A 21,659-nucleotide genomic window follows, 5' to 3' on the forward strand; every position below is an offset into this window, starting at 1 on the left:
ACAAAAAAGCAAATTCTCCTGAAGATTCTGGGACAGTATTACAGACAGTTAAGGGGCAAAAGGGGAGAAGAAGGCAGCAAAGTACAACCACAACCAGTGTGTTTGGCATTTTACCCAGAGCAAGCTCTTGAAGGAGGGACTTGGAGGCAACACAAAACCCTCCTCACTTCCTGATTTTACAGCCACTCAGCCAGCCACTGAAATCAGGTTCACCAATCAGGGCTGTTAAACCACATCCTGCCTCCAGCGCCCCCAGAGTGTGCTGGGCAGAGGGCAGCCTAGTTCATCTCTCAGCAGTGCAGAGAAGTTTCCAAACTACTTAGCTATAGCTTTTCATTAAACAATCTGGCTGCTGAGTAATACATTCCCAGTGCTACTGACATGCCTCAACAAACTTCTTTGGGACCATGCTCAGGGACCCACCTCTGTGTGCCCTGTGAGTTCAGCTTTGACTTCCAGGAGCTCTGGAATGTGGGAGGTTGGGACCCTGAGAAGTTCTTGGGCTCTGGCAGCTTTGGGTGTCATGGTCATAGCAGTGCCATGACTCCTGATGGGCTGAGAGTCCATTAACTGGTCAGCATGGGCAGGGGATCCTCAGTGTTCAAGTCTGTCTCCAGGGCTAGAGCTCCTCCCTCCTGTCCCATATTAGGAGGCCAAAGGTCTAGGTCTTCTATGGGTCTTTCAGTCCAGCCAATCTTCTCGAACCTAAGGCCCTTTTTCTGTCCCTGATTCTTCTTCTTTTTTTTTTTAAATGAGAAACAAGCAAATCAGGTTTTCTTGAGAGGTTTTTTTTTTTTTTTGAGAGAGAGAGAGAGAGAATTTTTAATATTTATTTTTTAGTTTTCGGCAGACACAACATCTTTGTTTGTATGTGGTGCTGAGGATGGAACCTGGGCCGCACGCATGACAGGCAAGCACGCTACCGCTTGAGCCACATCCCCAGCCCTGCACCTGATTCTTCTTGGTCCCATACTGACCACTGACTTGGGCAAAAGCCCCTTCAGCTCCTATTCCTTTTTCTTTTCTCCATCTTCTTCTTCCTTTCTATATCCCTTCCCCTCTTTTTGTACCCCCTCCCCCTTAACAAAACTTTAGGCTACCTTTTCTCCATCTAGTGGCCTGAGAGCAAATCTCTGAAGCTAGGGGAGCCCAGACATTAGCATCTCAGGGGCCCAGGCATTGCCACTCCTCCCCAGGGAATCACTTCCCTCATCCCCACCACTCACCAGTTGCAGAGACTAAAGAGGCAGGGGTTGCTTCTTACTGTAGCAGCAGAAAAACAAAATGTCCACCAACTCAGAGATAACAAAGATTCAAGCATATTAGAGCCAGTTAGATTCTGCAAGCTTTCCAGACACAAGACCGACCTGCAAAAATCAACAGCATCTCTCTCCACCCACAGTAGTGCTAGAAATTATTACTACAAAGATATCATTAACAATAGCAACAAGAATTACAAAATATGTAGGTGTTAACTCAGAATACACAAAACTTCTGAACACATTTTTTTAAGCTCTAATAAGGAAACAGAAAATGATCTGAATAAATAGATTCCATGCTTTTGGATTGGGAAACCTCTTATAAGATGACATATTGGATAGCTTTATTAAAGACCTAATTATATTGACAATTAACCTTTAAACTCATTACAATGCCAATCAAAATTCCAGTTGGATTTCTTTTTGAGGGACTAAATAAATAAATAAACTTTTAAAAAGAAGAGTAAAGGGATGAATTCCCCAGTCAGTTATATTACAAAACCACAATAGCAACAGTGTGGCACTGGCTTAGCTACAGTATAATAGACCAGTGGGACAGAACAGAAGGCTCAGCAACCCAGCCGTGAACTGTGTATATTCAAGCATGTGTCACTTAATGGCAGGGATGTCTTCTGATAAATGCATCCTTAGGCAGCTTTGCCATCGTATGAACACAGGTAGTGTATTTACATAAACCTGATGGTAAGGGTCCATCGCTTAATGTGGCCTCTTGATACACTCCAATCCAGAAACACAGTAAAAGTGGGGATGTAGCTCAGCAGTAAAGCACTTCCCTAGCATGCACAGGATCCTGGGTTTAATTCCCAGCACCATTTTAAAAGAAAAACTAAACCAAACACAGTAAATACCAAGTTTATGAGGGTACTGTTGGTGTAACAGGGCATTTTATTTTACAGTAATTTAAAAAATATAAGTACAAAGACTACACTCCAAACTAATGAATTTTTCAGCTCTTGTTAATTATCTCATGTAATCGCTGTCATATATTAGTCTGACATTGATCAAAGTGCTCCTAGGCAGCACCTATCTATACATAAAGAGAGCATTCAATAAACAAATTCTAGCCAGATGCAGTAGTGCTCACCTGTAATCTCAGCTACTCACCAGTCTGAAGCAGGGGGATTGCAAGTTTAAGGTCAGCCTGGGCAATTTAGCAAGACCCCGCCTAAAAGTAAAAAATAAAAAGGTCTGGGATGTAGCTCAGTGGTAGAGCACTTGTCTAGCATTCATGAGCCCCTGAATTCAATCCCCAGTGACACACACACACACACACACACACACACACACACACACACACACGCACACACACAAAACACAGGTTCTCTATGGGTTAAAACATCAGTTAAGGTTTTGTTGGGATAGTCTGCTATGTTGCTATCTTTGTAACTAGTATACCTAAGGCACATACCAAAATATGTGCCTTGGATCCCAGTTTGACTTAGAAAGAACTACCTAAAACAGACCATGGAGAGAACAGTACTCAATGTTCTACTGGTTTGACTTTCTGGAGATGTCCCTGAAAGTCAGAAGCAACAACACCTCCCTGTGGTTTGTGCATAAGACTCCAAGGCTTCTCTTTCTCCCCGAAGGAAACTAGCTCATTAGCTAATGTGCACATGAGTTCCAATAGCCAGAAGAGCTGAAGGAGACAGACTTGGGCTGAGACAAAAAGAGAGAGTCCATTCTGGCCAAACAGGCCTTTTCTGAGTGTCCAGCAATGCTAGAGAAAGAATGTTTGTGTTGGTAGCCCACCTCCCAAATTCACATGTTGAAATCCCAACCCTGCAGAGTGATGGTGTTAAAAAGGAGGCCAGTGGGAGGTGATGGGGTCACTCCTGAATGGTGTTGGTGCCCTTTTTAAAAAAAGGCCCTTGAGAGAGGCCTTGCCCTGTCTATTACATGAGGATGCAGTAAGAAGGTGCCACCATGACTGGAAGCAGGACCTCACCAGACATCCAATCTTCCAGCACTTTGGTCTTATACTTCCTAGCCCCAAAACTGTGAGAAATAAAATTCTGTTGTTTTAAACTACCCAGTCTATGGTATCTTGTTATAGTAACTTGAATGTACTAGGACCAGCAACTTTTGCCTCAATTAATTCCACGAAGATGTTCAGCTCTCCTGAATTCCTAAAAGCACAAAGAATTTTAACAAAACAAGGGTTGCTAGGGTTAGGGTCAGGGTCAGGGTTAGCATTAGGGTTAGACAATTATAAAAAATTTTAACAAAACCATAAAAATCAAATCTCATGGATTTTGCTGCCAACTCTCTTTTACTTTCTAGTCACTCATTTAGCTTTTCCATAAGTAAACCTTCCTTCCTCTTGTTTTAGACTGGATTAGTCTGGCTTGTGCTGCCAGGAAAGAACCCATTCAGAACAGTGCCATGTGTTAAATGCCCCTTTGGTGAGCGCTTGCTGGAGCATCTCATGGGCAACACCAAGGGAATAATAACATGAACAAGCCTACATATCACCAGACTATAAAATTCATTAAAATATTGAAGAGTTTGAAGACTTAATGACCCAGCAAAGATGGAAAGTATGTTTCAATGCAGATCTCAGTCATTAAAAATGCATTTGGTACACCACATTTGCCTACTCTGAAAATGAAGAAAAGTGCATTTAGGGCAAGACTACCACAGCCCCCCAAGAGGATGGGTTAGGAAAAGGGAGGGACACTCCTCATTGGGTACCCAGTGAGGCAAAAGCTCCAAGGTGGTCAGATTGCCTGTGTGAGGGCTGGTGGCACTATCATGGTTCAAACCTGCAGCCAATCCACCACTCTGGAGACTTCTGAACTGTGGGAGAGGCAGAAAGTATTTTCTGAGAGAAATGCCCCTCACAGGGGAAGATTCCAGAAGGAGTCTGGCTTGCCAGAAACAGCAAGAGGTAAGGCAACTGGAGAAAAGTATATGGAAAGAAACTTAAAGAGGCTAAACGACTCCCCTTCTGAATATGTGCTGCTTCTTTCTTCACAGATCTTCGCTACTTCATGCATGGTCAGGACTGCCATAACGAGGGGCTGCAGACTGGCTGGCTTAAACAGTGGAGATTTATTTCTTAGTTTTGGAGGCCTATAGTGTGAGACCAAGTGTCGCAGGGTTAGTTTCTTCTGAGGGCTGTGAAGAATGTGTCCCAGGCATCTCTCTTTGGCCTATAAATGGTCATCTTACCCCTGTGTTTTCACATGGTTTTCTCTCTGTACATGTCTGTGTCCTTATTCCCTCTCCTTATAAGGACACCAGACAGAATGGATTAGAGCCCACTCCGAATGAGCTCTGTGAAGAACCTGTCTCCAAATACAGTCACATTCTGAAGTACTGGGCGCTATGACTTCAGCATATGTATTTGAGAGGTGGGACAGAGTTCAACCCTTAATGCGTACTAAATGAGCATAACACATCTGAAAGGAATGTTTGTGGAGGGTGGGGTTATTTCATTGTACAGAGAAAATTTAAATTTCAAAGTGTATGAAGTGCTAGGGCTTTTCTGAGTAGTTGAAAGTCCAACTCACAAAATCTCCTGTTGACCCACCACCTGGACTGTAAGGTGGCAAAGGCAGGGCTGCCAACTATGAGTCAATTACTGTGATCTTGAAGAAATGACATAACCCTCCCAAGCCTCACTTTTCTCATTTGTAAACCAAAGGAATTTAGTTGGTGAGTTGAATTTCCTAATTGGCACTCCAGCTTCCTGTGAGCTTTCCTGTATGACAGAGGAAGAAAGCTTAAAAACTATGTTTTCTAGATTCGTTTGCAGCTAGAATTCTTGTTATGAATTAAATCCCCTGATAAGACATACTGGCATGAAACTTGGAGGACAAGCAGGAAGCAGATGCCATCTTCCTGTTGCTATGTCTGCTGCCAAGGCTGGTCAGTAGTGTGGGGAGGAGGCTGTGGAGGCTGGAGTTAGCATTCTTGTCTCACAAGCAGGATGAGGGTCTTGAAGAGCAGTTATAGTGAAGGGAGCATCATCAGTGGAGTCCCCAGGAATGCTCCCCCCAAAATATATGTAGGCCAGCAAAAATACAAAAAATACACGCAGGCATGTTCACTATACACTGCTCTCACAGCAAAAAACCACAACAACCTAACTATCCATCAATGGTGAACTGGTTAAACACACTGTGGTATGTCCACACACACAGTGGAGTGCTGAAGAGCTCTCTAAAAGAATAGAAGACTATTTTCTTCTGCTGCTATGAGGTGATCTCAAGATATTTAATTAGTGGCAAAAAGCAAAGTAGAGGCAAAGACACAAAGCACCTTGCTGTTTAAGAAGGGGGATATGTATGTATATTTAAAAGAAAATTATCTTTTTTGTGTGTGTGTCAGGGATTCAACCCAGGGGTGCTCAACCACCGAGCCACATCCCCAGCCATTTTTATTTTTTGAGACAGGGTCTTGCTAAGTTTCTTAGGGCTTCATTAAGTTGGTGAGGCTGGCCTTGAACTTATGATCCTCCTGCCTCTGCTTTATAATTCACTGGGATTATAGGCATGTGCCACTACCATTTGTTTAAAAGAAATCTTGAAGAATAAACAAACCAAAAAGAGGTGCTCCTGTGACATCTCTTTTTGGTAAAAGTAGAGTGACTAAGATGTCAGGTCCCAAACTCTGGCAGTGAAACTAGAAACAAAGGGACTGACGCTACTTCTCCTGCCCACTTTCTCCTGCCCAGTGCAGAAAGGAAAAAAGGAGAAGACAGATGGTTGGGGAAGATGGGGAAGGGAAATTAAGATTTACTGAGCACCTGCCATTTAAATCATGCAGCTAGGTACTTTAGATGCATTTTTTTCTCCTTTAATCTTTTATACCTTTGCCTTGAGGTAGGTATTTTTATGATCTCTATTTTATAGATAAACAAAAACAAGAAGAAGGTAAGCAACTTGATCAAATTCATAAAGCTAGTACAGCAGGGGACATTTATCTATGGGGGGTTAAGTTCCAAGACCCCCATTAGATGCCTGAAAACTCAGGTTGTATCAAACCCTGTGGTTTAATGACTTGCCATCTTAAAGAAGCATATTTTTTTGCACACTTGCATTTTGAGACGCAGCAGCAAAATGCATGAATTTTTTTACATTTTTTTCACAAATAGATGGTTCTTTCTTCCTGTAGATTTTAGCAAGTTTGGCATACCATCCTTTAATTTCCTTATTAAATGGAGATCTTTTACCTTTTCATTTAAAGGAAGCATTCATGGCTTTGGGGTCCTTATTAGTCAAGACAAGTTTACTTGAACATAAGCACCTTGATACAGGGACAAAGGATCTGATGGTTGAGACAGCTACTGGGTGAGTAACAAGAGGGAAGCATATATAACATATATATCACTGGACAAAGGGAAGATTCATGATCTGAGTGGAACCACATAATATTTCATCATGTCACTCAGAGGCACACAATTTAAAACTTATGCACTGTTTGTTTATGGAATTTCCCATTTATTATTTTCAAACTACAATTTGACTATAGGTAACTGAGACCATGGAGTGTGACATCAAAGATAAGGAAGGACTATTGTCAAGTGCCAGAACAGGGCTTTGCACTCTGGCCTAGCATCACAGGACCCCAGCTCTATATCATTGTCTTGCTGGGCTGCCAGATTGACCTCTTAGGCAGTGGGAGATTCAAGTGCCTCCGTAGGATACTAGTTTCTGTCGTCTTTACACCATTCTTAGATGAAGCCCTCAGGCCTGGGTGCAAGAGATGGGCCCCAAGCCAGGGAATCTTCTTGCCTGCCAGTTTACACAGCCAGCTGGAGAGAGAGAGGAGAAAAGAGAGAGTGCCTTTAAGCCACTGGATTTTCATTTGATTCCAGGTCCTCTCTTTCTCAGAAATTCTCCTTTAACTAGTATGTGGTGCAGCCTTGGCATGGGAGTGACCCTAACGCACAGCAGAGTTTGAGAATCACCATTCTTGCTGTTTCTGAGTGTTGTTGGGTGGTGCCAATGACATCACATGGGAGCTTGTTGGAAATGAGGAATCTCTTGCCCCACTCAAGACCTACTGAATCAGCAACATGGAGGTGGGGATGAAGAGAAGGGAGCCAGCATTTCTTACGTGATTCTGCTGCATCCTACAGTTTGAGAATCTCTTCTCTAAACAAAAAACTAAAGAGATCATCACCTGTCATGGTTTGATTTGCCAACGGTCATATACTGTGATATTGATTACAAAGGTAAATTTGATGGACCCAGGGAATGAGACTGTCCATGTGTCCCCTAAGAATTAAATATTTAGGCCCATGAGAAAGTGTTTAATTATAATTTGGGATCAAATGGAATTCACTGCAGCACCTGAGAAGGGGAGCAGCCTTATAAAACTATGATGATACAACTCAGCAGCTGTGTGCCAGGAGCTGCTTGCTGAGAAAGTCTTGCTGGCCAAGGGAGAACATGATCCTTGAGGACAGGAAGGCAGAGTGAACAGCTGAGGGGACTCAGCAATCTCTTTAGTCAAGGCTTCTCACCTTGGATGGTGTATTGCTCTCTTTGGACTCTCTGCCATCCGGCCATCCATTCTCTCTCGGCGTAGAAGATCAAAGTCTGAAATCGAGGTAGATGCAGGGCTGCTTCTTCTGAAGGGTCTGAGCTCCCCACCTCTCTCCCAGCTTCTCTGGGCTTATAGGGATATCACTCCAATCTCTGCCTCCATCTTCACATAGCCTTCTTCATGGAGTCAGTAGAGTAGAGCAAAAGGACCAGAGGGAAGAAAGAGGGGAGAGAAAGGGGAAGTCCTGGGGAATGATACTGGCCAAATTCTATTCTTACATTGTGTGCATGTGTGAATATGTAATAAGAGATCCCACCATTTTGTACAACTATAATGCACCAATGGAAAAAATAAGGAAAAAAAAGTCCCTTGTCTTTTCTTTTAGAAGGACAGTAATCATTGGGTTTAGTGTCCAACCTAAATTCAGGATGGTGTTATTTTGAGATTGTAATGACATCTGCCAAGATCCTTTTTCCAAATAAGATCACATTCACAGGTCCTAACTGGGGGTTAAAACTTGCATGTTACCTTTTTTACTTCAAATGGGGAATAAATTTCATTTTCTTCAACTGCCTGTCTTAATGTTAATTCTGAGCAAAAGAATTATGAAAGTAACTTTGATTCTTTCAGGGCAAACGTTGATGGGCTTGGAGTATAGTACTAATAACTGTCTTCACAGAAATCCGTGTTATATAAAGTGCTTTGTGTGATCATTTAAGTCCAGCCAAAGAGTTGGGAGGTTTCTGTGCTGTTGCATAAAGGGGGTACTGAGGCTCAGGAACTCAAGCTCACAGAAGCAAGGGGGTAAAACCTGGACTGAACTCAGCCCTTCCACTCTAATTTCTTGCCCCTTCTTTTGGGTCAGCTGCTGTTAGGAGTCATGATAGTAGGTCCTCGAGTGTCTGTGTTCTTGTCAACTTAAAAAGACTGGCATTTCTACGGTTACTGCAGGTGGGTGCCTGACTCTCTGTGGGTTCTGTGTGGTCTGTTTAGTGATGTGATGCATGCTTCATTTCTAGGTCTTCATCACTGAGCCCAAAGGCCCCAGCTTTGCTTGTTCATTTCTGATGTGACTGTGGCTGCCTTCATTCTGGGTCTTTCTTGCCTGAGCTTCCTGGGTTTGAGATCTTCCTGGTAGCTACCTCTTCTCTATACACAAGGAAGATGAGAGTGAATTTCCAGCATCTTTGGTGGGAAAACTAGTGCTTGAAGGCCAACTGCAAATGTGTTTGTGCAGCACCCATGAAAATACCTGTCACTTAGGGACAAGTGAATTTGACATCATACAACCCCCAACAAAGAGCAATAGCCCAGGTCTCCTGTTTACTCTCTTCATGACACTATGTGCCCTAGGAATTCAGACATAACCAGCTGAAAACTCCTGCCTCTCTGTCCTCTATTGCTCTCTCTCAGAAACTCTGGCCCTTTGTTTTACAGCCATCAGCATGACTAACCCACCATCACCTCAGACTCCAAATTTCAAAGACAATCCTATTTTTCCCTTCTGAATTTCTAACATTTTTTCCATCTGCTTAATGGTTCCATCCCCCAAACAAACATCCTTGTTCACTCTTCTCTCCTCTGTTCTTTATGTTCAATTTCTTACCACAAGACAGGAGGCAGGAGCAGAGATGGAGAGACCAGGAAGGGAATATACATTTTTTAGTGCTCATCCTAAAGAGTCAGACATGTGCTGCATGCTAACTCATTGATCTCAGTAATCCTGCGAGGTAGGCTCAGTGTCACTCTTCTAACTATAGGTGCAAGATGGAGGCTCACAACAATTCAGGGCCTTCAGGTCATGCAGATATGAGGTGGGAATCCAGCCTGTGCTCTGTGCACTACACTAGACCATTTAACCTTTCATGGCTAAATGTTCTTTCATGGCTTCCAACTTTGCTACTTCTTTTTTCTACCACCACCCCAGGTCAGGCCTTCACCACCTTCTTCCTCAATGGCTACAATTGCTTGCCAGCTATTCCCTGTCTACTCTTTTCTGCTCTAATTTGCCCATGTCTGACTGCTTTCTATTTACTTTATGTCCCCTGTTGATCTTGTCCAGTGCCAGACTTGGGCAGGGATTCAGGATATTTAGTCAATAGAGTGGTCTTGGCCAGACTCAATAGGAAATTTATTTTTCAAGCATCTAAATATGATTTTTGATTAGACTAGGTCTTATCTGCTGGTGTGTTCCTTGAAAGGATGAGAAGTAGCAAAATCATAATAGATATAGACTAGGTTAATAATACAGTTGGCTTTTTACCATCCTTGCTAATGGAGAATGGGGATAGGAATTAACATGGGGAGATCATAGCTAATCTACAAAGCTTATCATAGATGATAACATTAATCTTCTCCCCTGATAAGTCTGCAGCCAACAGTTTTTCTCTACCTCTGTACAGCTTCAGATGGAGATAAATAAGTCCCAGGCACTAATTACCTTACACACTAAATCCTTCAGCCTAGATGGGAGTTTGTAAAAGCCACAAGTAAAGGTATTATGCATTCTCAGGAGGCTTTGATGAAGAAAAGTAAGTATCTTCAGCTTAGCCTGATGGTGGAATGAAACCTCAAGATGTGGCTTTCAGGGGGAAGGTGGATTTTATAGAGTGGAGTTCTATATGCTTATCTTATCATATAGGGAAGTGTACAGGTTCATATCACAGATATTTCCTTTACCAACCTGCGTTTAGATCAAAGGAGTATAGTGTTAGCAGGTCCCAATAAAATATGGTAAATATCTTGCACAACTGACCATTTTCTAAGCAACAGATATGAAAATCACACCTGATTCTTCTCTTCTGACAAGACAGTATAACTGCCAGGGGTCCACCAGCTCCCATACTCCCTCCCACTATGCAGTTTAAAATATTTTGATCAATATGCCCATTTGTTCAATATATTTGTTACATAGTGATTTCTCAATCACAATATACAGCAAAGCTGTATATGAAAATCTAGTCAGATAAAAAGGATAGCTAGACTAAGTATTTAAAGTTCCTTCTCATTGAGAACAAATTGGTGTAATGTCTTTGTAGCGTCATTTGCAAGTGATTAAAATTTAAAATACAAATATTCTTAGACCTAACAGTTCCACTTCTAGGTTTTTTTTTTTTTAAATAAATAGCAACAACAATAATAAAGACGGAACAAATATACTTACATGTGTAGATAAATATTTATTTCAGCATTATTTTTAAGAGCATAAGGCTAGATCCAATTAAAGTATTCTTTAATGGTAATAATTAAATTATGATACATCCAATTAAATTCATGATGAAATCATGAGAAAATGAGGTAATTATTTTTTTAAGTTAGGTTCTTTTTGATACTTTATTTTCTAGTTATAGTTGGACACAACACTTTTATTTATTTTTATGTGGTGCTGAGGAGGCCTTGCACGTGCTAGGTGAGCACTCTACCACTGAGCCGTAACCCCAGCCCCAAATGAGGTAATTCTTTATGTGATAATACTAAATATGGTATGTGCTACAAAACATAAAAACCCAGAGGAGTGGGTTTAAGAGTGTAAGAATACGTATTGTGCAGTATTCTTTCTTGGGTGTAAAAGGGATACAGAAGCATTTATTTATTAAAATCAAATTACAGGTAAGTGCCCCTTCTCCACACATTTATTTACTATTGAGTTTATTGTAGATTTCAGAAGACTCATTCTCATTATATAATTTAAGTTATTCTAAGAAGCAAGAGTGATATCACTTCTGAATTAAAATGAGAAAGAGAAAGGGATAAAAAATAGATGTCATAATGTAAGAAAAACATAGAAACAGAGTTGCTACCATGGCATCCCTTCATGATTCTTCTCACTGAAATATACTGCTTTCTTCAGGGTTGTACTGGTATGTTGTTGGAGGTAGGTGTCTTTTTTAAAAAAATCTATAATGTTGAATAATGCTGGGTCCTTATGCCATTTCTGGTCTGAAGAGCAGAACTGGGTCCTCATTTTCTTTTAGCTACATAAAGTAAGGGATGATTATAAAATACAAGATCTCACTCATGTTTCCAGGGAATTTCTAATCCAACACTGATAGGCAGACTAGAATAGTGGGAACCATGATGTTTCAGCTCCAAGTATCTAATCTTGGGACAGTGATTGTTAGGATGGAAAGCATACATTTATGAGGAATGTCTCAACATTTCCTGGTATAATTGGTTTGATCCCTTGACTCTCCCAAGGTAGAAGAACACAGCAGGTTAAGAAGATAGCTCTGAAGCCAGAACCAGGATGAGATTCTCAGGCTGCTATTCACTAGCTATTTGACCTTGAATAAGCTACTCTCTGGCCTTGTTTTTCTCATCTATAAAATGGAGTTAACTCTAGCACCTGTTTCCTAAAGTTGTCATAAAGATTAAACAAATAAATATAAGTAAAATATATAACAAGTACTTAATCAATGCAGGACATTGCTACACATTTAAATCTATTTCAGAAAGAGAAACAGTCATATTTCTGCTGAGCAAGCATTTAGCTTCAAACCCCTCACTGTTCTTCCTCTAGCCAAGTCCCCCTGCCCCAGGCCATTAATTAAAATAACAGACAAGATCTTTGTCTCTTAAAGTTCTATAGAACATTTTTTCCTAAGCAATGCTGTCTACTGCAATGCAAATAAACTCCTTATTTTATCATGAAATCATTTCTGGATCCCACAGTCATTAATTTCAAACTCAGACTTGTCTTTGTAGTTAATTATTAGTTTTCTCAGGAGTTGAGAATGTAGAGCTTTTATTAATTTATGAAAAGTTTAAGTACCCACCATGATGATGGTTACAGAGGTGACAGTGGTATCCAGGAAGATACAACTGACCATTGGTTCTGGTGCATTAGGAACTCCAATCTGCAGAATGAGACACTATCTCAGTGAAGCCTCTATTAAAAGTGTGGCAGTTTCCTACTGTGTAAGGCGGATGTGGGATTCCAGAAAAGAGGTTGCTGTGGGATCCTGAGCAAGCCTTCACTTGTCTGGACCTGTTTCATTATCTCTAAAACAAAAAGATTGAATTGAAGGCTCTTTTTTGTTCTTTTCTATCAAAAAGACTCTTAATGGATGTGAAGTCTGACTCAAAAAGCTAGGGTTTTTTCACTGAGACAGTTCCCTCAACCAAGTCTTACTACCACCCACTGAAGCACACAAAGGGGGTGAAATAACAGCTCCCATTTACTGAGTGCTAAGTGCTGAATGTTTTATATACATCATTGCACTTAATCCTCAAAATAAATCTGTGAAGTAGCTATTAACTTTTCAGTTGCCCAGAGAGTTCAAGTTGGAGGACAAATAGAGCCTGGCTTCTTTTTTCTGTTGTTTTGGTATCAGGGATTGAACTCAGGGGCACTCGGCCACTGAGCCACATCTCCAACACCATTTTGTATTTTATTTGGAGACAGGGTCTCACTGAGTTGCTTAGTGCCTCGAAATTGCTGAGGCTGGCTTTGAACTCCCAATTCTCCTGTCTTAGCTTCCCTAGCCTCTGGGATTATACCCTGAAAGCCTGGCTTCTTCTTTGTAAAAGGGGAAAATAGACTAAATTACTAAAGCCATTCTATAAATGAAGATCCATTGTATCTAGTCAGCCAGTCCCAGGTTGGGGTCCAGAACTGTGGGATTCCTGGAGAAGGTGTGAAAACAGGATCATTCTTGGTTTCTTTGTTTACTTTGTTTTGTATCAGCCATACTGATTTTATGAAACAGAATCCAAGAAGTTCTAGAGTCTTTGAGATCCTCCAGGGCAAACACTTGATTCCAGACCTCCTTCTCAAGAATTCAGATTCCTCCACAGTTCCTCTAGGGAGAGGTACTGAACGGAGTTCCCCTCCTGTGGGTTTTCAGTTTGCATCAGTGCCCTGATGCGACTTCACTTTTGGGTCTGGTTTCAAAGCATGCTTATGATTCTACCACAGCCACATATTTTCTGAGTCCATCTTCCTTCCCTGCAATAAGCATTTCAGTCTACAGAGCCAATCCATCTCTCTTTGTTTGTCTCTCACACACACTCACTCATATTCTCTCATTCTTCAAAGACATTTCACAGTTCAGAATAAACACGTCAAAATGAAGGCTATTGCATGAGACAAGAAAGTACATACAAAAGAAGTAAAAGCCTAATTTTTGAGTCTTCAGCCAAGAACTGAGAGGTGTCTATGAAACCATGCTACTCTAAGGACTGAGGGCTGCCATAAATAGAACTCATCAGAGACTCAGACATTCTCAGAATGAGAAACACAAACATTTATTAGGAGCAGCTGCATGTGTCTGAGCTCCTGGAGGGATATAGGAGAGCACTGGCTTCATTCACTGTTATGGAAAAGGCTATGCGGTCAGTGGCAAAAGGAGCTAGCCAGGCAGCAGCATCCACTCCTCCCACCTCCCCTGGCTCTGGGCTACAGGCCCTCTTACCCCACAAGGCAACTGGTGACCTCGTGCCCCTGTCAGGCAGGAGAGTGTGGGGACTTCACGGGCATCTGGGGCAGGTGGGTCTGCTGGCCCGTCTTCAGGTGGGCAGGGGCAGGATCTGACCTGGACAATAAGGAGTGGGCTCCCCTGCCCCTGAGGCAGAAGGACAATAAGGCATCCCAACAGGAAGCACAAACCCTGGCCTGTGGGCCAGTAAGGAGGTACTATTTCTTGTCACCTGGAAATGGAAGTCATCTTACTTCTGGTCAGACTTTCACTTCTGGTGGGTTCTCTGGATAGTACTTGGCAAATAGGAATATGAAACATCCACTTAAATTTGAACTTTGGATAAGCAAATGGTACTGTTTCAGTATACATTTGACCTAAATACTGGAGAGCATACTTATACTAAAACATTTGGATTTATCCTAAATTTAAATAAATATGAGCATCTTTTATTTTATCAGCAGTTCTGTCCCCCTTGTAGCCTTCCCTCTGGATAAGCCTGGTCCCAGGTGAAAGTTTATTCAAGCTACTCACTCTTAAGCAGAAATCTGCTTAGTTCTGATTCTCCTGTAGTTTTTGGTGAAAAGGCAAAGACCCTAGACTATATCTGCTGAATAATGCCTCTGGGGTGGGGCCCCAGTACGCATTTTCTCAAGTTGTCATATAAGTGATTTAAATACATATTTCTATTAATTATCTATGATTCTGGACAAATTACCCTAAAAATTGAAGCTAAAAACCACCATGGGTGAGAAATTTACTGATTTAGCTTTATGATTCTGACTCATGGACTTCCATGATGCTGCAATCAAGGTGTTAGTTTAGGCCGAAGTCATCTCAAGACTTCACTGGCGCTAGAGAATCTGCTTCCAAGTTCACTCCTATGGACCCTGACAGGTCTCAGGTACTTGCTAGTTATGGCTGGAAACATCTGTTTCTTGCCACAGGAGCCTCTCTATAGGGATGGCATCTGGCTTTCCCAGAGTTAGGAATGAGGGGGAATAGGGTGAGGAAGTAGGACCAAGTTCATAAAAGTGAACCATCAACACAAATCCACCTAAGAAAGGAGGGAAGAGAATTATAAAAGTAAGAATAATACAGAGAGACAAAACTCATAAAAGGCCATTGTAGAGATTGCCTACCTCTTCACTTTCTTTTGAGAATTATTACTACAGATCAGTCCTCAACACATCGCAACCAAGACCATATTTTGAAAATTAGACTTAAAAGTCTTTATTCACTTATTTTTTCCTGCTTTCATCCCTCCTCCTGATCTACCCTTTTGGTGATCTGAAGCAATAAAAATGGAAACTAAAAAGAAATAAAGAAGAAAAACAACTCAAAATGACGATCTTAGTAGAATAGCTAAATGTTAAAAATGTTCACATATATTATTTGAATACAAATCTCATGCATATATAGCTCTGTTCTCCTAAAAATATCTAATTATTCAATGTGGTCTTTGGAGAATCTCCCATGAAATATTAGAAATATATGAGCAGGCTGACCAATTAGGTGTTTGGTCATCTTCATAAGAAGGAGTCAAGAAGAGATCATGTCAGGGTAAAGCATCTGCTTAGTGTGCATGAGACCCTGGCTTCAATCAACACTGCTGCTGCTGCAAAAAAATAAATAAATAAAATAAAATAAAAGAGATAACATTAGCTATTGTGCTCCTACCTGGAAACTGAGTGGATCCACTTTGTGATGCAATGAAGAGGGCATGAGCTTTGAGCTGGAATCTAACCAATATGTGACTTTAGCTATCATCTCATTTAGAAAATAGGGACCATAAATCTGCTATAGTGAAACTTAAATGTAATGATGCATATGGAAATGCCTTATAAACCAAGAAGTGTCACTCCTGGAATGAAAGGTGGAACCAAAAACATCACTGGCTTTGTACTTTCACAACCAAGTCTGACATTTGCTCTTTCAATGTTTTAAGTAGGCAGATTCCGATGACTTCCTGGAAAAGTGAACATAGCCCACAGAAGCCATATGACACATATCTAATTTCCTTCCTTCTTTCCTTGTGCTCCCCCCATCTTCCTTCCTTCATATATTTTTTTGTTGTGGTGGTGTAGGGGATTGAACCTAGGGCCTCTTTTATGTGATAGGCAGTTTGTATACATCAGCAATACCACAAACACTTGAATAATATATTATGCTACAATGTGACAACAGTTGCAACAATTTTCAGCTTTATTCTAATCTGTGTGTGTGTGTGTGTGTGTGTGTGTGTGTGTGTGTGTGTGTGTACATGTAGGCTCACACTGGGGAAGTAACTTGTTATTGCTAAGCAAGCACCTTACCACTGAGATACATCCTAGCCCCTTAATGTTCATTTTAATTTGCAACCCCAAACGGATCTACGTTGTTCCCTAGAAAATGCTCAGCTCCCGAAAAGGACAGTCATCTTTATTGTATCCTCGGTGACAAGTTTTACAGGAAATCTGTGCAAAGTTCTGATGAGAAAGACATTATTCATTTTTCACAGTTCTGATGGTATGACTCCCTCCTCTATCAGAAAGAACTGAACCTTCCTAGCAGTGCTTCTTCCCTAACTCTCTTCCACTCCCATTCTTCAATGTTTGGGAGGCATTCTGTTGGGTAAAAAAGGCAGTGATCTATAAATTGTTAAAAGTGTTCATCCCCTCTTTCTTTTTTCTTCCAGCTTTACCAATTCTGGTCAAGCCTGCCCAGTTATATAAACCCAAATTCATATTCAAAACCGACAATATTGTTTTGAACTGACTGCTTTTCTTTGAGGTGGTCAATTATCAAGAAGGGCTGTAATCTGCTTTTGGTCCTTCTGCCTCCTCCATTCACCCCTGTGCCCTGGCTGTGAGTCTGAGGCATCCTTCAAAGACACAGGACTGATTGTGATGCAAAGGAATGATGACCTGACTCTGTCTCTTCTGTTCCCTGCACAGATAAGTGATTCTGGACCTCTTTGTGTCTCAATAGGGAGAATGCTATCTGGCTATCCTATGGCATAGGGGTGGTGGTTTTAAAGATCAAATCAGATAGGATTAATATAAATAAAAGACCTTTTAAAATATTAGCATGCTATATAAATATGAGGTGGTTAGTTTATTAGAATTCTACCTTTGATGTGCTTCAGATATCTGGCCAGCTGAGCACTTAAAGTATTTTTATTTGCATTGGTTACTAGATGAGAATTTCTACTCATTGATCTTAGAAAACTTACCCAATAATTATAATAATATCAATACTTACACATGTGTTGCCTCACACTCTCTGTTTTGTAGTTTCAATGCCTAAGAGGTTGATTTTTCCCTAGTTCTTAATTGGTGGTGATGTGCCACAGACTAGATTCTAAGGTGTGCCTTTCCCAAACATTAAAGATGGTAATATTTCCTCTTATAGAGAACTTACTTTTTGATTTTATATCATTTCTAGATATATCATTGCTAGATTTGACGTGTTTTTAAAATCTATTTTCGAAATGAGCAGTTTTACCTCAATGACATTGAGTTTTTAAAAAAATTAGTAGTACTTAACCTAACCTTAGACAAGTACAATTAAAGAGATTATAAACACATTTTTCCTGATTTGCTAAGTTGAATGCAACTTGCAATTAATATATAACTAAAACATTAAAACCATGTCAAAAGAAATGACAAAAGACAAAAATGTTTACCTACAACCTTAGTAGTCTGATATCAACAAGTGAATAGACTGAAAATGAAACAAATTGTTTGGATATCAGCATTTTCCTTCTGGAGAAGAAAGGATGAAAGAGCTGTGTTCAAAGATTCAGCTTCATCCCACAGCTCTTTTCATCTTTCCAGGGCACTTAGGGATTAGTGGGTAGGGTCAGCACCTTGCATAAGATCTTGCAACAAATTCTTGATGAAGCTGAGCAAAAAATATGGTGGTGTTGAACCCAAGTGCCTACATATTTGTCAAACATTATTTTGGATGTTTCTGGGAGGATGTAAACTCATATAGACATACAACTTTTAGACTCAGACAGGATCCTTAATTATTTTAAGTACACTGGCTGGTGAAGTGACTGTAAGGAGAAGTTTGCGGTTCTGCCCTACCAGGAGCCAAAAGGCTGGGCTGAGTTCCCTTCCTACCAAGTACAGGCTGGGAGATGTGGAATGAGCCACTGAGCTTTTCTCATCTGAAAAACTGAAAGCACTTTAAAAATACTACTGTGTAATGTTTGGTATTATTTTACTTACTGTATTTCCTAAGTTAATAGTAATAGCTAAAGTGGGTGTGGTGGCATCTCCCTGTAATCACAGGGACTTGGGAGCCTGAGGCAGGAGGATCACAAATTTAAGGCCAGCCTCAGCAATTAAGGAAGGTCCTATCTCAAAATTAAAAAATAATAAAAAATGGCTGAGGATATAGTTCAGTAATAGATTGCCCCTGGGTTCAATACCACACACATACAAAATAAGAGCTAACATCTATCCAATTACTCCCATTAGGTGAGTAGTATGTCCTTATTATACAAATGAACGAACTGGAGCATAGAAAAGTTAACCATTGGCTTAGGTCATGCGGCTAGGATGTAGCAGAGCCAGGCTCTACAACTAAGTCTATCAGAACAAAGAAATGATTAGCTCTGTGACCATGGGGAGTTATGTAACTGCTTTAAATGGTGATATTCTTGTATGTACCATGGGATACCCATCTACCTCCTAGGCCTATCATGAGAATTCAGGAATGACATTTGGGGCAGAATCTAGCACAGTGACTGGTGTGTGCTCTGAATGTGATAAGAATTTCTATTACAGGCACCTGTATGGATTGCCTCCTCCCAAAATCTATATGTTGAAATAATACCCTCTAATGTGATGGCATTATGAGGTGAGCCTTGGGGAGGTGATTAGGTCATGAGGGTAGAGCCCTCATGAATGCCCTTGTCAAAATGCACAAGAGCTTTCTTTCTTTGCTCTCTGCCATGTGAGGACAAAACAAGAAGAGAATCATCTGCATATTGGAAGAGGGCCCTCACCAGGCACCAGATCTGCTGGCACCTTGATCTTGGATGTCCCAGCCTCCAAACTGTGAGATACAAATGTCTAGTGCATAAACTACCTAGTCTGGGTATATTTGTTACAGTAGTTCAGGCTAAGACAATAGCTCATGTCCCAAATCACCAGACCCTTTGCACAATCTAATTATATGCTAACAGGGGAAGCCACCTTATTTGCTGGAAATCAATGGCTAATCTGCCATATTTATCAAAATCTTAAGAAATTTTATACTTAGCTAGACTCGTGGCATACTTTCAGTGACTTGGGATGCTGAGGCAAGAGGATTGCAATTATCGAGGCCAGACTCGGTAATTTAGTGAGCCCCTCAGCAATTTAGAGGGACTCTGTCTAAAAATAATAAAGAACTAAGGATACAACTCTTTGGTTCAATCCCTAGAACCAGACAAAAAACAAACATAGAATATATAATGAAAAATCTAAGCTATTCTATAACTTGATTTTTGATAAATCAAAGATTCCTCAATATGCACTACCACAGTTTGCACAGGTGAGGGTGGGGAGATAAGGAAAATGGTGAGATTCTTAAAGGAGCATAAATTGGAGGCAATGGTAGTATCCATGGGATTAGCAGGAAGTCTGTGAGAGAGCCTTCCAGGGGTCTGTCTGATACACCAATTTCCTGTAGAAGCAAAAGGACTAAAGATAGAGGATGGTGATGCCATTATTAAAATAAGGATGTGAAGCAGAAGAGTTAAATTTTGGAGAAATCATGCTCAGAAATGGACATACTACTGGTTGACAAACTTAAGAAGGTGCCAGACAGGGAGCTGAGGAGAAGAGGCCAGAGCTTGAGAAAGGAGTCTGAGTCAGAGGTCTACACAGGGTGTGTCTATAATAAGCTTGTAGTTAAAATCAAGAAAACTGAAGATCTATGAAGGAGAGTGTGTAGAGGTGAGTGGTCATAGGACAGGGATTGTGAGATATGGCAACAGAGAAAAAAAGATGAATTAAAGATGATGACAACTGAGAAAGGAAAAACAGATGGCTGGGCAGAGGGGAAAACCCAAATCTCCTTAAGTCACCAGGAGGGGCATTCCAGCCCCCAAAAGGAAATAAAGAATGAGAGTCCCCATGTTCGACACTAATATTTCCAGTGAGTGTTGGTTCTGTATTCCTCATACTCTCCACATTCCTTCTCACAAGTGAATTTAGAAACTAAGTCTAATGTATCACCATTAATGTTAAAGATTTACTGCTTTCTGAAAACCAGGGACTTCCATCCTGATCTAGGTTGTATTAATTTGAGACCAGAGCTTCTTATCATTAGTACCAACACATTTGGGAAGAGGTCTTCTCTCATTTTTATAGAATAAGGGACAGGTATTCAGTTGCACAAAGATGGCACTACTGCATATAACCCACTTGGAGACAGACATACCAAATATGAACCTGGCATATGAAAGGCAGGTTGGAAATACCAATGTATGAAATACAAATGAAGCTGTATGACCATCCACATATTTAAGAATTGTTGTTTCTAAGGCCAAAGCAGAAAACATTTCAATATTTCACCTTTATTCATTCTCTTTTTTTTCAATTATTCCTGAAATTCTGGTATTTCCCTGGGCCTTATCATGGATGTTCAATCCATCTGTACATTTGGGGTGATTTATAAGACTTCATCTTTCAATATCTACCCATTACTCCCTCAAACCTAGTTATTATATGACTACTTCACATATCTAATCAGGTTTGCAGTGTGTGGTTGCTCAGGCTGGTTACTGCAAAGAGTACCATTGAGAGGGGATGTCATTCACACAGGAGACATTGTTACTGTTTTGAAGTTAAAGCAAAAAAATTCAAGTTATAACTGTTGACTCCAAAGTTGTATGATTGTGTACATAACAATTTTCTGGCAGAAGGCAATAAAATCTGTAGTTCTCATAAACTTACCACATTACAACATGAAGTTTTAAGGAAAAGGGTCTCTTTATGATGTGTACTAAGGTGCTATGTGGACTAAAGAGCCTTGACTCCATCAGGATGCTCTATGGACACCTATCTGACTTGCAACATTCTAGCTCTATGATAGTTCCTGAAACCATCCCTTCCCCTCAATTCCTACTGCTACTGCCTGAGTGCAGACTCCACTTTCCCTGTCTCTTTTCTGGCCATGGTTAATGCTTCCTTCCTGATCTTTTTATGACATATCTAATCCTATCTAGTCCACCCTTCCTACTGTTGTCAGAATGATTTTTCTACAATAATTTGACCAGGTGACTTCTCTGCTTAAAGTATTTAAATACTTTCTTATTGCTTACAGAATTCAATTTACACTTCTACATATGACATATAGGTGTTCCATATTCTTCCCCTGCCCTCGTGCCTACCTATGAGTTACTTCCTCCACAATGATCTAACCACACAGAAACCAAGTTTGATATGCTTGCACTACTTGTCTATAACATTTCACACGTTGTCCC

The 21,659-nt window shown here is 40.6% G+C and overlaps 1 long non-coding RNA gene across 1 annotated transcript; it reads right to left on the minus strand.

Moving 5' to 3' along the window:
- Nucleotides 1-816: 816 nt before the first annotated feature.
- Nucleotides 817-10,863, minus strand: LOC144372426 (uncharacterized). The gene is made up of 2 exons (XR_013432444.1): nt 7,756-10,863; nt 817-2,445 (listed from the first exon to the last, which is right to left on the minus strand). It is a non-coding gene; the product is annotated as an uncharacterized LOC144372426 (long non-coding RNA).
- Nucleotides 10,864-21,659: the final 10,796 nt, after the last annotated feature.

The sequence above is a fragment of the Ictidomys tridecemlineatus genome, unplaced genomic scaffold (genome assembly GCF_052094955.1).
Source record: "Ictidomys tridecemlineatus isolate mIctTri1 unplaced genomic scaffold, mIctTri1.hap1 Scaffold_103, whole genome shotgun sequence".
In the NCBI taxonomy this organism is placed as follows: Eukaryota; Metazoa; Chordata; class Mammalia; order Rodentia; family Sciuridae; genus Ictidomys; species Ictidomys tridecemlineatus.